A 13,813-nucleotide genomic window follows, 5' to 3' on the forward strand; every position below is an offset into this window, starting at 1 on the left:
AACTACTGTGTCCCCTTTGCTTTTAACTACTCTGGTGATACCAGATGCAGCTATTCTAGGAAAGGCAAAGAACTCACTAGCATTTTGTGGGCTAAGGAGATGAGCAAATATTATTTTCTGTTTGGGGGGAAGTTTTCCTAGAGATTTAGGAGCTTGAATTTGAGCTTTGATTCTCATCACAGGAATTGTGATGGGCCCCAGTGAAGTTTGGGTACAATTATTTGTTTTCTTGTAGACTCCCGCTTTCTCACCAGGTAAGGCCGTGTACTCTGTACTTTCTAGTTAAATTGTCTCAGTGATGTTATTAACTGTCTAATTAGCTGGATGAGTAAGAGGTCTTAGCAGTGCCACAGATTCCTTCTCTCTCTGTTTTCTTACGCAGAATAAGAGCAGAATTATTGTATTATTAGAGGCAGAGGGAACAAATTAGATCGGGAAAAGTGTTTTATTTCATATGGAAAAGTAATACCAAGTTGGTTAGGAAATGGCAGCAGCAAAACACATGCTGAGGGGTGATTTACTGCACTTAAATAATTAAGCAATATAAGTTAACTATTAAAATAATAGAACTTGGTGTACATTTCTGCCAAATATATTTGGAATGACAGTTTACTAAAATATAAGCATGGATAGTGGTGATGCTCGTGTACATTTTTCAAGCAGGCACATGTTGATCTTGAGCCTTTACTGGTCCAATCCTAAAGGCATCTACATATTCTGTGAAAATGAGTTGTGTCGAGAAAAGATTTGCAGGTTGCATGTAGTTGCCTGAGGATGACTGAAGAGCATTTGCTACAACAACAGCAAAGAAGAGAGACATGAAGTAAAAGTGAATTTTTAAAAATCAAAAGAATAGGCCAGGCACAGTGGCTCACGCCTGTAATCCCAGCGCTTTGGAAGGCTGAGGCGGGCAGATCACGAGGTCAGAAGTTCGAGACCAGCCTGGCCAATATGATGAAACCCCCATCTCTACTAAAAAATACAAAAATTAACCGGGCATGGTGGTGCATGCCTGTAATCCCAGCTGCTCAGGAGGCTGAGGCAGAAGAATCACTTGAAACCGGGAGGCGGAGGTTGCAGTGAGCCAAGATCGTGTCACTGCACTCCAGCCTGGGTGACAGAGCGAGACTCCATCTCAAAACAAACAAACTAACTTAAAAAATCAAAATAATAGTTCCCAGCCATCTGGATACTGATGAAGTAGGCCAGGCACGGTGGCTCATGCCTGTAATCCCAGCATGTTGGGAGTCGAGGCGGGTGGATCACCTGAGGTCAGGTGTTGGAGACCAGCCTGGCCAACATGGCAAAACCCATCTCTACTAAAAATACAAAAATTAGCCAGGCGTGGTGACGGCGCCTATAATTCCAGCTACTTGGGAGGCTGAGGCAAGATAATCGCTTGAACCTGGGAGGTGGAGGTTGCAGTGAGCAAAGATCGTGCCATTGCACTCCAGCCTGGGCGACAAGAGGAAAACTCCATCTCAAAAAAAAAAGGGAATATTAATGAAGTAAAGTATATGTGATCGCCATGCCCAGGGACAGGAACACCAAGGGGCCTGCAGCCGTCGCTAGCTGATGGCCCTTCTTTTTGCAGAATCAGATCCTGTTGCTTGGGGGATCTCTGCCATCTCTGCTTTGGCTTCATGGTTCTCCTTGCCAGCAGGATCTTCTCTTCTAGTTCTTTCCTACCCTTTAGAGACCACTTGAAATCCCATATTGTCTGAAGCTATTTAAGTCCACAGAAACTTTTTACCCTACTCTCTCCGTTGCTTTCCTATTGCCTGTCTGCACTGTGCACATAAACACTTGAGTATGTGGTCTTGGCCCTTCACAACCTGCTTCTTAGGCTTCTTGTGTGCTGCAGGTGTCCCCCCCACCCCATGCTGTTGTCCTAAGAAGGGCTGGCTTTGAGCCTCTGTCCTCCCACCCACCTGCCCACCTCCACATGCACAAAATGCCTTCCTTGCTAGGTGCTAGGGTTGAATACCCATTGCTTACCTTACTAATTAGTAAAATTTTTGCAAGAATTCGGTTATTTTTCTTTGATTCATCAAGTAAATATTAATACTGTTTGGAACATGTGGCAGTCCCAGTGACTAGATTTGTGAAAGTCACTATGATTTTTGTGACTCGGTTTGGTTTGGCAGAAGTAGGTAATTTCTGAAATTCAAAAGTGCGGGTAAAACAGGGACTGGAGAGTATTTTTTTTCCAGTGAGTAATAAACCTTTATTTTTCTTATTGTTTTGTCATCTTACCCAGTTTATTTGGCATAAATCTGAGAACTTACTTTTTCCATGAGCAAAGTTAGAGGTAAACTTTAACAAGCAGTTACACAGAGGTAATGACCTTTAGATTAAAAGGCTTTAGGTCAAGCTGTATAAGTTGACTTGTCGCTTAAGACATGATGAGCCTCTGTTTAACTGAAAGTCAAGCCCAGGACGCCTGCCTTTTCCATCAAAGACATGGGATTTGGATGGCAGTTGACTATTGATTTCCAGTGACGATTCTCCTTCAAGTGGAAGTATTTTTACCTGATGGTCCTGTTGGTGGGGACATTGTTAACCCTGTGATTAACCCACTGAATCTTCATCTGACTTTTAAGCTCCTTGTATCCTGACTTGTTACACAGCTTACTAATGCTTGTGCAACTATGTAAAGTGATAGAATATGAGAAAGGTAGTGATTAGTAAGAATGTTGGAAGAAATTTATGCTACCATTCATATTTCATAAAAATTAGACTTTAGTGTCTGGTGTAAACAAACAGAGGATAGAGCTTGTATGGAATGATAAAAAGAGCATGTTGGGCCGGGTTCGTTGGCTGTAACGTGCCTGTAACCGCAGCACTTTGGGTGACCAAGGTGGGAGGATTGCTTGAGCCTAGGAGTTCAAAACCACCCTGGATAGCACAGCAAGACCTTGTCTCTACGAAAAATAAATTAAAAAAATATTAGGTACTGGAAGATGGCAGAGCAAGAGCAAAGAAAAATCCCTTTGGTTCCAGAAAATCTGAAAAAGAGGAAGGCTTATCAAGCCCTGAAAGCCACTCAGGTAAAGCAGGTACTTTTAGCAAAGAAGGAGCAGAAGAAAGGAAAAGGTTCATGTTTAAGTGACTGGAATCATTCCTACATGATTCCCGGCGGCAGAAATGCGACAAGGTGCATCTCGGACAACTAGAAGTGAAACCTCACGCCTTGGAATTGCCAGATAAACATTCCTTGGCCTTTGATTTACGCATCCAAAGAATTCATGGTGTGACTTTACTGGTGCAGAGAACCATTACAAGACTTTGCCTGAAGAAAATTTTCGGTTGTATCTTTGTAAAAGTCATCCCCCCAGTGCCTAAAAACGCTGCTTATAGTAGAACCTTATGTGACCTGGGGATTTCCAATCGAAGTCTGTCCAAGAACTCATTTTGAAACATGGACAAGCCAAGGTCGAGAATGAGACCATCCCTCTGACAGACAACACAATGATTGAGGAGCACCTCGGGGAGTTTGCTGTCATTTGCCTGGCAGACCTCACTTATGAAATTGCCTTCCCAGGGAAGTATTTCCAGGAGATCTCATGGGTCTTGTGCCCTTCCCACTTCTCAGTGGCCCATCATGCTACCAAGAATAGAGTGGGCTTCCTCAAGGAGATGGGCTCACCTGGTTATTGGGGTGAACACATCAATCAGCTCATCCACCAGCTGAACCCGATCCAGAATATCTGAAAGCACAGTGTAGTGGAAGCATGTGTTTTGGGTTTTTTTGGAATTATTACCAAGTATCTTCAGAAAAGATTATTTCCTGCTTAATCTTCAAAAACCGGAAAGGAAGGGTCAAAGAAAAGACAGTCGCTTATGTTCGTGGCAGGCACCTCTCATCACCGTCCAGTTCCAAGGAAAAATTCCGGCGTTTTTTACATTGGCTGCTGCCTCATCTGAAATCAGCATTTGCCATGGAGGAATAGAGGAGGGAGTTCTGCTTAGTTGCATCTTCTGTCTTGGGGTTTAATACTGTGAATGAGTAACTCAAGCTTATGTACAAGGTTCCCTAAGACTCCTGTAATAGTGGACCAAGCCCAGGGGCATAATTCAGTCTGGAGGTTCCTGGGGCCTTGTTTTGAAGACTTGAAATACATAGGAAGGAAGGCACAAAAATAAATACTCAGTTGTCTCTGAAAAAAAAAAAAAATTAGCTGGGCATGGTGACGCACACCTGTGGTCCCAGCTACTCAGGAGGCTGAGGTGGGAGGACCACTTGAGCCTAACAGGTTGAGGCTGCAGTGAGCCATGATTGTGCTGCTGCGGTCTGGCCTGGGTGACAGAGTGAGACCCTGTCTCAAAAGCACGTTATATCCCACTTCTAGATATATGCCCCAAAGACTTGGAAGCAGGGACTCAAAGAGAGATTTGTTCACCCCTATTGAGATCAGCATTATCTACAGTAGCCGAAAGGGGGAAGTAACCCAAGTGTCCGTCAAGGGATAAATGGAGAAACAAAATGTGGGATTTACATCAAATGGAATATTATTCAGCCTGAAAAGGGAAGCAACTCCTGTCCCATGTTACAATATGGATGGACCCTGAGGGTATTATGCTCAGTGGATAAGCCAGTCACAGAAGGACAAATACTGTTCACTTCCACATATGTAAGGTCCCTTCCCTAAAGAATCAAATGCATCAGAGGCAGAAAGTAGAATGGTGGTTACTAGAGATGGAGGTGGGGAGCAATGGGGAGTTACTGTTCAATGAGAACAGAGACGCAGTTGGAAACATGAAAATAATTTTGGAGATGGATGGTGGTGATGGTTGAAAAATGAGAATGTACTTAATACCACTGAACTGTACACTTAAAAATGGTTAAGATAGTATATTTTATATTTTATGTATTTAAAAACAACAATTTTTAAAAAGCATAGGATTTCGTTATAGGATTTCTGTGCTATATTTATGGGTGGGAAACTGTTGTCATCCTTAGAACTGTTTGCAAAATCAGGTCGAGGAGTGAGTCCTTAGGTGCTTTTTCCACTGATACTCATGGTGTATTACCTATATAAATGTCTTAGCAAGAGAACTGAAAAGAAAGGATAGGAGTGCAGACCAAAGATTATTCGTAATTGACAATCTTAGAAATTTTACTTTTTGGAAATGTTTGAATACAGGAGAATCCTAGAGTGTTCTCAGCATTGTATAGAAAAATGTGCTTGCTCCATTTCCCTTTCAATAACATCCTGAATTTTATTTTTCCTCTGGTTCTTTTCTTCTTCTACTTACATGAGACTGATAATGATCTACAAATCACTGACATGGAGAGGAAGCCGTGCCTGCTGCTTACAAAGGCCTGGAAGTCCCTGATCTCATTTCCCATCTGTCCTTTTGAAAAGAAAAAAACTTATTTTCATGATGTTTTGTCCTCACTTTTTTATGATATACAGCCAAAAGAAAAAAAAACCCTCAATACTTTGTTTTTGGCTTTTTATTGAAAAGTGTTCATGTCTAGGCTTAGACCTACCGAAAAATCTGGATAAATTGTATTTCTGGGCCGGACGCGCTGGCCTGTAATCCCAGCACTTTGGGAGGCTGAGGCGGGCAGATTACCTGAGGTCAGGAGTTTGAGACCAGCCTGGCCAAGATGGTGAAACCCCATCTCTACCAAAAATACAAAAATCAGCCGGGCGTAGTGGCGGGTGCCAGTAATCTCAGGAGGCTGAGGCAGGAGAATCGCTTGAACCCAGGAGGCGGAGGTTACAGTGAGCCAAGATTGCGCCACTGACTCCAGCCTAGGCAATGAGAGCGAAAGTCCGTTTCAAAAAAAAAAAATCTGAATAGACACTTCTAAACCTCCAGGAGATGAGAATTTTAATTCTAGTTCAAGTAATGCCTTTTATAGGAAAATAGTGATCGCTGTTTTTTTGTTTTGTTTTGTTTTGTTTTGTTTTGTCTTAATTATCATCACATAGTCCTTAAAAAGAAAAGCTTACTTTTCAGGTAGCACTGATCAGCTGAGCTTAAGGGTATATTTATTTAACTTATGTTTATTCTTAAACAACTTGTGAGAGGACTCAGCTTTGTGAGGTACTTGGAACCATGAAGATAAGCTAGGATCCTTGCTTTTAAAATGCTCATAACTTAGGAGAGGAGATAAAGGTGTGTCTTAATATTAATAAGCAGGGGACTAGGACCCGTGTCATGACATAAATCTAGTCCCATGGGAATCTGTTGTGGCCGTATTGTTTGAGAGCTTAGTGGAACACCCAGGTGCTAGGAGCTCTTGAAGTGGCTGGAAACGCGGAAGTCCAGCCCTGAGAGAAGTTGTGTTTAAAAAGGAGGGTCTGGATTCATCCATAGAAAAGTGAGACGGGCAAGAAAGGGGCTGAGAGCATGACGGACTGAAGCCTGGGCTAGTGCCTTCATTTAGGAAAAAGCAGGGGAATCAGAGACAGAAGTTAGGATAAGAACCAGGAAATGGAGAAGAAGAATTGGAAGAAGGCAGGCAGAGAGGGCAGACAGTCTCACCCCGGCTAGGGAGTTCCCGAGAAAGGGCGGTGGAGCTGGTGACCGGGCAGGGGTAAAGAAGTGAGTGGGGAGACACAGGTTAGAGTAAGCTGGAAACAGAAAAAGGAATCAGAGTGACTCAGAGCAGTGACAAGGTCTGTGGGAGGTTTTACCAGGATTGGGAAAGCAAGAATGAGCTGAGAAGGGTGAAACCCAGGCATGGAGAAGAGATCGAAGATACAGGATAATGTGGTCTGAGTTTTGAAGCAGGGCTCTTCATGGGGTCTCAGGGGAGGGAATTAAGGGTTTTTTAGGGGAAGAGTTGAGGAAGGAGAGATACTGCCAGCTCCAAATGGAAGGAGAGGATTGTGTATTGAAAAGTGTAGTGGCAGATTGTGCTGAGGGAGCTAATGTCAAGCTGGCCTGGGGCAGGGGGAGCTTGGGCGAGTAAGGGTTTGGAAAGCAGGCCATGGGGAGTGGCAGGGGGAGCAGCAAGTGTCATCAGCTTGTTCTCCCCCTGCTGGAACCATCACCACAGCCTTTGTCTGTCCCTCTTACCTGGATTAATGCGAGAGACTTCTCAAGTCTTCTGGGTTCTCTCCTTGCCCTCTTCCAGTGGGTCCTAACAGTGTAGCTAGAGAGGTTGTTTAAAAAGTGAGTCAGGGCCGGGCGCGGTGGCTCAAGCCTGTAATCCCAGCACTTTGGGAGGCCAAGACGGGCGGATCACGAGGTCAGGAGATCGAGACCATCCTGGCTAACACGGTGAAACCCCGTCTCTACTAAAAAATACAAAAAACTAGCCGGGCTAGATGGTGGGTGCCTGTAGTCCCGGCTACTCGGGAGGCTGAGGCAGGAGAATGCCGTAAACCCAGGAGGCGGAGCTTGCAGTGAGCTGAGATCTGGCCACTGCACTCCAGCCTGGGCGACAGAGTGAGACTCCGTCTCAAAAAAAAAAAAAAAAAAGTGAGTCAGAGGATATCATTCCTGTGTTCAGAATCCCCCAGCAAAGGCCTTACAGTGACCCAAGGGTCCCTGTGACCTTGTTTCCCATTTACTCCCAGGCCTTGTCCCAGCTCGCCTCTCCCACCACCCGCTGTCTGTCTGTAGCCACACTGGCCTCCTTGGGCTCCTGTCTCCCTCCCGAGGCAGGCTTCTGGCTTGGGACCTATCCTCTCCCTGCAAATTCTTTACCTGGCTATCTCTTGCCCCCTGCAAACCTTTTTCCAAATCTGACCTTTGCAGTGAGGCTGTTGCTGACTGTTACACCTCCACCCCGCTTTGGCCTTGCTGGTCCTCTCTACCTTGCTCTGATTTCTTTTTTCTCTCCCAGTCTCTCAGGAGCTTCTCACACTGGTATATGTTCTTGCTTCTTACATAAACTCCAGGAGGCAGGGATCTTAGTTTTTAAGCATGTGGAACAAGTGGTAGATATTCAATAAATATTTATAGAATTAAACAAATGAATTATCAACCAAGAGGGGGGTCGTTCCACTTAAGATTTCAATGAAAACCATTAGCCTTGTTGGAAACGTCAGTCACCTGGGAATAGAGAAGAGAAAGGATGGATGGCTGTGATGGTGGCAGGATGTGGATGAGAGTGAGTGACCCAAGGTCCTAAAATGACCTCCCAGGGAGTCGAGGCTGGAGAGTCTTTGGAGGTGGGCCCTGGACTGGGAAAAGAAGATACTAGAGGGCCCAGAGGATGAAGGAGCAAAAATACTTGGTGTGGGGTAGTTGGAGGGGTACCAGGGCACACTCAGGGAAGGGACGTGTCAGTGTCTGAGAGCTCACGGGAGGAAGGTGTGGTGACGACATGGACCGTGGCTGAGACTTTAGACAGCTCTTGGGTGAAGAGAATCAGCATGTAACAAAGCATTAAATCATTTGGAAGAAATCCAGAAAATCGTAGATGTACATTCAGCCCAACTACCAGGCCTACTAAATGTCAATCAGATATTAAATCTAATTGAAGTAAGAAGTTAAGGATAGCGCTCTTCAAGTGGCTATTTTGAGCGTTTAAGCTTGAGCTGGATTCCCAGGTCCCTGGAAGATGTATGTTACAAGCTTTCTCATTAGAAACATTGTAGGAAAAGGAAATGATTTACGAACATTTAGAATCTTTGTTTCCTTGACTGATTCATTTGTTCTTTAATTTGTTTAAAACCATCTTGCTTAACTCACCAAACTTCAAGAATATCAGCATTCGACTGTGCAAATTCAGTGTTATTTTCCTAAACTGAAGGAAGTGTTAAGGATGAAAATTGCTTCTGAAAAACAACTTCTATGCCTGAGTCCGAATCAGCAACCACAGAAACATATTGGGAAAGCATAGTTAACTTTGTATTTGTGCCAGCCTTTCTAAATGAAGGTGGAGGCCTGATAGGCTAGGAGGATGATCTGGCCATGACCCCGCCATCCTTAAGTGAGGTTCAGCTGATGGGCACCTCACAGGGTTCTCCTGTCTTCCTCACCGCTCCAAAGGTATGCCTTTGCAGCCCCATGTGCTGTTACAGGCAGGGGAGGGTGTGTGGGCGGCTGTGTCCCCATGTGCCCTGGCATAGGACCGTAGGGGACGTGATTGAACATGTTACGCGGGAGCAGGGCACACACATGGAACACAGTGTAGCGGTGCCCTCAGGAGCCAGAGAACTCAGCGGAACCGTGATGCCTCCTGCTGAAACAATTAGGGTACAAGATCAGTGTGTTGATTTTTATGTTTACAAAGTATTTCATCATTTTCTTTATTTTTTTTTCCTCAACCTGCTTAGGGTAGTAACTTTTCTTTTTCTCCATATAGTGGACACTGTGACATGATTTTTGCTCCATGTGGTCAGGAAAACCTAGGATCAAGTAGGGGGTTGACATTAACTACATATGTAACTAGATGAAAGCACACACGTATGAAATACCACCTGTATACATCAAGTGAATGTAAGATGTTATTCTCTTATCTGAATGAAGGATATTGATGAACCCATTAGTCCATCATTATATATTTGTGTTCCCCATGAGAGGTCACATTCTTCTTTTCTTTTTAAAATAACATTTAGCTGACATTTTAAATATGTCAGAGAGAATGGTGAAATTCTACAGTTGGTGGAACTGGATAAATGCAGACCATATTTGTAAACCAATGAGGGATAGAAGGACAATTTTATCTATGTGATTAGTGTATATGTCTTAGGATATTAAAGAAGATCAACAGGCATGGATAGAGGAAGATTTGAACTAAGGATGATATCTTCCGTCGGGGTAGCCTAATCAGATGGAAATGTATGACGTATATACTGTGCCTCCAGTATTCATCGCTATCCCTCTTTATTATGATTATTTGTAACTATGAAACTGCTTATTTTTCCCCTAAATAGAAAATAAAGCCTCCATGAGAATAGAAAGCCATAATTATTTTTTAAAATTATAAACCATAGTTTTTTGAAAATTAATGTTTACATTTGCCAACATTCCTACAACAGTATTTTATCCATAGTAGGCACTTAATGGGTATTACACAAATGGATGGATATGAGAACTTGGCACCAGTATCTCAAGGTGGCAAATCATGGGAGCAGAAGAAAAGGAACCACAGTATGTTTGCATGCAAAAACAAACACACACAAACCACGAGTCTTTAAAGGAAATGGAACTCCAGGTTTTGGCCTCAGAATTCCTAGATGTCATTTAACATATTACCAGCCACAAAATCTCTATGGTTTCTAAAACAAAAATGAGTCCTGCTATGTCTGTATCTCTGCCTTTTTCTACCAGGGTTGCCTGAAAGAACCTAGATAATACTGAGTGTGTCCCACATGGGTTTGAGCAACACTCTCGAGTGTGTGCACGAGATCCAAAGAGGACAGATTCAGTAAGTTCATCAAAGTCCCCTGATGTCAGAAGTCCTAGAGTCAGAGTGCCTTCCCCATCTGCTTAGCATTATATCTACAAAACTGACTCTCCACTGTGTTTGAAGTAAGACTCTGGATGACAGCCCAGGAGCTGAAATGCTGCTCTGATAGGAGCAGCGTGGCTCTGGTCAGCTCGGAGGAATTTCAATGAAATTATACTCAGTGCATAAGTGAAGCCTTACATAGGGATGATGGGTGGCACATTAGGGAGTATGTCTTCCTAAGACAAGTCCTGAAGGAAAGTTCATTGGTGTGTCGCGATGTGTAAATACAGTCATGCACTGCATAATGACTTTTCAGCCAACAATGCTGGTCCTATCAAATTATAATGCTGTATTTTACCATACCTTTTCTGTGTTTAGATATGTTTAGGTACACACATACTTCCATTGTGTTACGTCTCCCTGCAGTAGTCAGCACAGTCCCATGCTGTACAGGTTTGTGGCCTAGGAGTAATAGGCTACACCCTGTAGCCTAGGTGCGTGGTAGGCTATACCATCTAGGTTTGTGAGTACACTTTATCACGTCTGCACAAGGACGAAGTCACCTAATGATGCATTTCTCAGAATGTATCTCCAGAGTTATGCAACACATAACTGTGATGGACATGTTTTAACTTGAAGCATATCCACTGTGCTAGATATCCACACAAAATTATGGTCCTTTTAGCGACAAAAATAGAATTCTAAAGAAAGACAACTGGCTGGGCGCGGTGGCTCACGCCTATAATCCCAGCACTTTGGGAGGCCGAGGTGGATGGATCACTAGGTCAGGAGATCGAGACCATCCTGGCTAACACGATGAAACCCCGTCTCTACTAAAAATACAGAAAGTTAGCTGGGCATGGTGGCGGGCACCTGTAGTCCCAGCTACTCAGGAGGCTGAGGCAGGAGAATGGTGTGAGCCTGGTAGGCGGAGCTTGCAGTGAGCTGAGATCGCGCCACTGCACTCCAGCCTGGGTGACAAAGCGAGACTGTCTCAAAAAAAAAAAAAGAAAGACAACCAGAGACACATACAGACAACTGGAAAACAAAAGAAAGTACCCTTACTTACGTCTACCTCAAGGTTGAGTGGAATGCGCATGAAAGAGTTCGTAGGTGCTCTAGACACTAGAGGTAGCGACGGGACCCAAGATGTAGTCCTATGTCCACAGAGGTTTTCACTCAGGTCTGTCTCTTATTACTCTGATCCTTTCATAAGTTATAAACCTTCCTAAAACTCACTTTTCTTAATCTGTAATTCAGTGATGACATTTCCCCTAAAATTTGGTCCTCACAGATGTTTGAGAATCCAAAGAGATACCACCATCCAGGAGACCTCTGCACGCCCTTGCTGCTGCCCTTCCATTGGTGGGGAGACGCTGGGTCACTAGGGAGCTTATTACAACCTCTATTCTCTCCTCTAGGGAATGTCATTTTATTTTTGAGGGTGGCTGTTTTTAGTTGCCACCCTCAACTTTAGCTGTTCAGCAGGCTGAATCCCTGACTAAACGGGAAGCCAGACATGCCACTTGGGCCCCGAATGACCACAAGGCTACTCCTGGTTTTCTGGGTAACTCTCCTGTCCTCAGCTGTGCAGTAGTACTTAGGAAGTGATTTTAAAATTGCTTCTTTGTAAGACCAAAAAAATATATGATTCTTTACAAAAATGCACTTAATTGATAACTAGTTATTAAGGCTTCTGAACATTTATGTTACTTAGTTTACTGCATTTTAATAAACAATTGTGTGTGCTCTTCCATTTGAGGGATTTGAGGAGGTAGCAGAATGAAATTCATATGACCCTCAAAGGTCTACTGAAATCTGACTTTTTAGGAAGCAGTACATTATTTGGTGAAAGGAGCTATCTGAAGTCTCACGTGTTGCTGAGACGCTGTTTCATTTGGAACCTCATGTGATCTCACAACTAAATTGTGCAGTCCCTCTTTTAAAGTCCCAACTTCACATTTACTCAGCAGCATTCATCTTGTGTCAGGTGTTCTGCTGGGTATTGGAGAATTAAAGATGAATAACATGGTCAGATTCTCAAGTCTGGCAGGAGACACAGAAGTATCTTTGAGTAATCTCAGCAGAATGGTATGTGTGCCTGAGACCAGTCTGAGCAACTTGGTGCCAGTCAGAGGGGCCTGGTGCATTAGGGAATCAGAAATAGTCCGTGTTGCTGGATGGTTGGAGAAGGGCAGAAGAATCCAGCAAAATAGTACGGTTGGTCACAAAAGGTCTTAGGTCATGCTGAGGAGTTTGGATTTTATTCTGGTGGCAATGAGGCGTCATTGAAAGAATTTCAGCTGAGGCATGATGCTGTCAGATGAGAGATTTAGAAAGACAAATGGCAGCTGTGCAGAGAATAGATAAGAGAGACGATAGAGGGAAGATGGGCCTACTGGTTAGGGTGCTGCACTGTGGTTTGTGCATTTTTGTACTTTGTACTCTGTACTTTGATATCAGGCAGAGTGAAGGGTGGCTCTGTTGAAGGACCAGAGAAAGAAATGGGGGACCATGCAGGTACCCATGAAGAGGAGCAGTTAGAGAAGCAGAGAAGGTCCCCCACCTCAAGACCACCAAAAAGATGGATTATAGAATCTGTGTTAGGAGAGCTTAGGCTCAAATAGTCCATGAGAAATGTATAATTCTCTGCTCGTATCAAGACTCAGCCCAGCCCCTGCGGTGAGTCACGCCTGTAATCCTAGCACTTTAGGGGGCCAAGGTGGGACAACTGCTTGAGCCTAGGAGGTCAAGGCTGCAGTGAGCCATGATCACACCACTGCACTCCAGCCTGGGCAACAGAGCAAGACCCTATGTCTTAAAAAGCAACAACAACAAAAAAAACGCAGCCCTTGTAATGTTTTAAATGTGTTCCTTGGGAATTGGCTTTCATTAAATCCCTTCCAGAAACCTGAATGGAATTCCTTCTTCAGCCTCTCTGTCCTATGCTTGGTCATTTTCTTAATTATTAGCGAATTAAACATGGAGGCTCTTTAGGCAACAGTTCCCTGAAAATGGAATTTGTCTGACGTTAATAGAACATCGTGGGTTAACTGCCAAGACATGAACTGTGAGGTAAAATGTGGGAACGCCCTGTGTAAATTTTAGTTTCCAGTCTAGCTTGGTACTGAATCCTCTCAAAAAGCAAGTCATATGCTCTGAAACAAATGCATCTGCCAGATACTTGGAAAGGTTTCATCACCTCTGCGCTCAGCAAGTTTCAGCAATGTTCGCAGAGTTGTTGAATAGTAATGTTTGATACTGCACTTGCTACAAGATATTTAATGTGCAGACCAGTGCAACCATGTGGGGTTTCCAGCAGATACCAAAGGGACATAATTCTGCAGAGACGTGAGGCACCATGCAGTTTGGCTGAGGCCTAGAGACAAAAGGAAGGAGCTCTTGGGAGCCATCTAAGAGGGAGTAGCTTGCAATCAGAGATAACTT

At 43.8% G+C, this 13,813-nt stretch overlaps 1 protein-coding gene and 1 pseudogene across 17 annotated transcripts in view; both read left to right on the top strand.

Moving 5' to 3' along the window:
• DOCK9 (dedicator of cytokinesis 9) overlaps nt 1–13,813 on the top strand; it is a 302,147-nt gene that overhangs the window by 136,897 nt on the left and 151,437 nt on the right. The gene's annotated exons all lie outside the window — the stretch shown is intronic.
• Nucleotides 2,366–4,201, top strand: LOC117063574 (annotated as a pseudogene).

Source organism: Trachypithecus francoisi, unplaced genomic scaffold (genome assembly GCF_009764315.1).
Source record: "Trachypithecus francoisi isolate TF-2019V2 unplaced genomic scaffold, Tfra_2.0 Lachesis_group18, whole genome shotgun sequence".
NCBI classification, from domain to species: Eukaryota; Metazoa; Chordata; class Mammalia; order Primates; family Cercopithecidae; genus Trachypithecus; species Trachypithecus francoisi.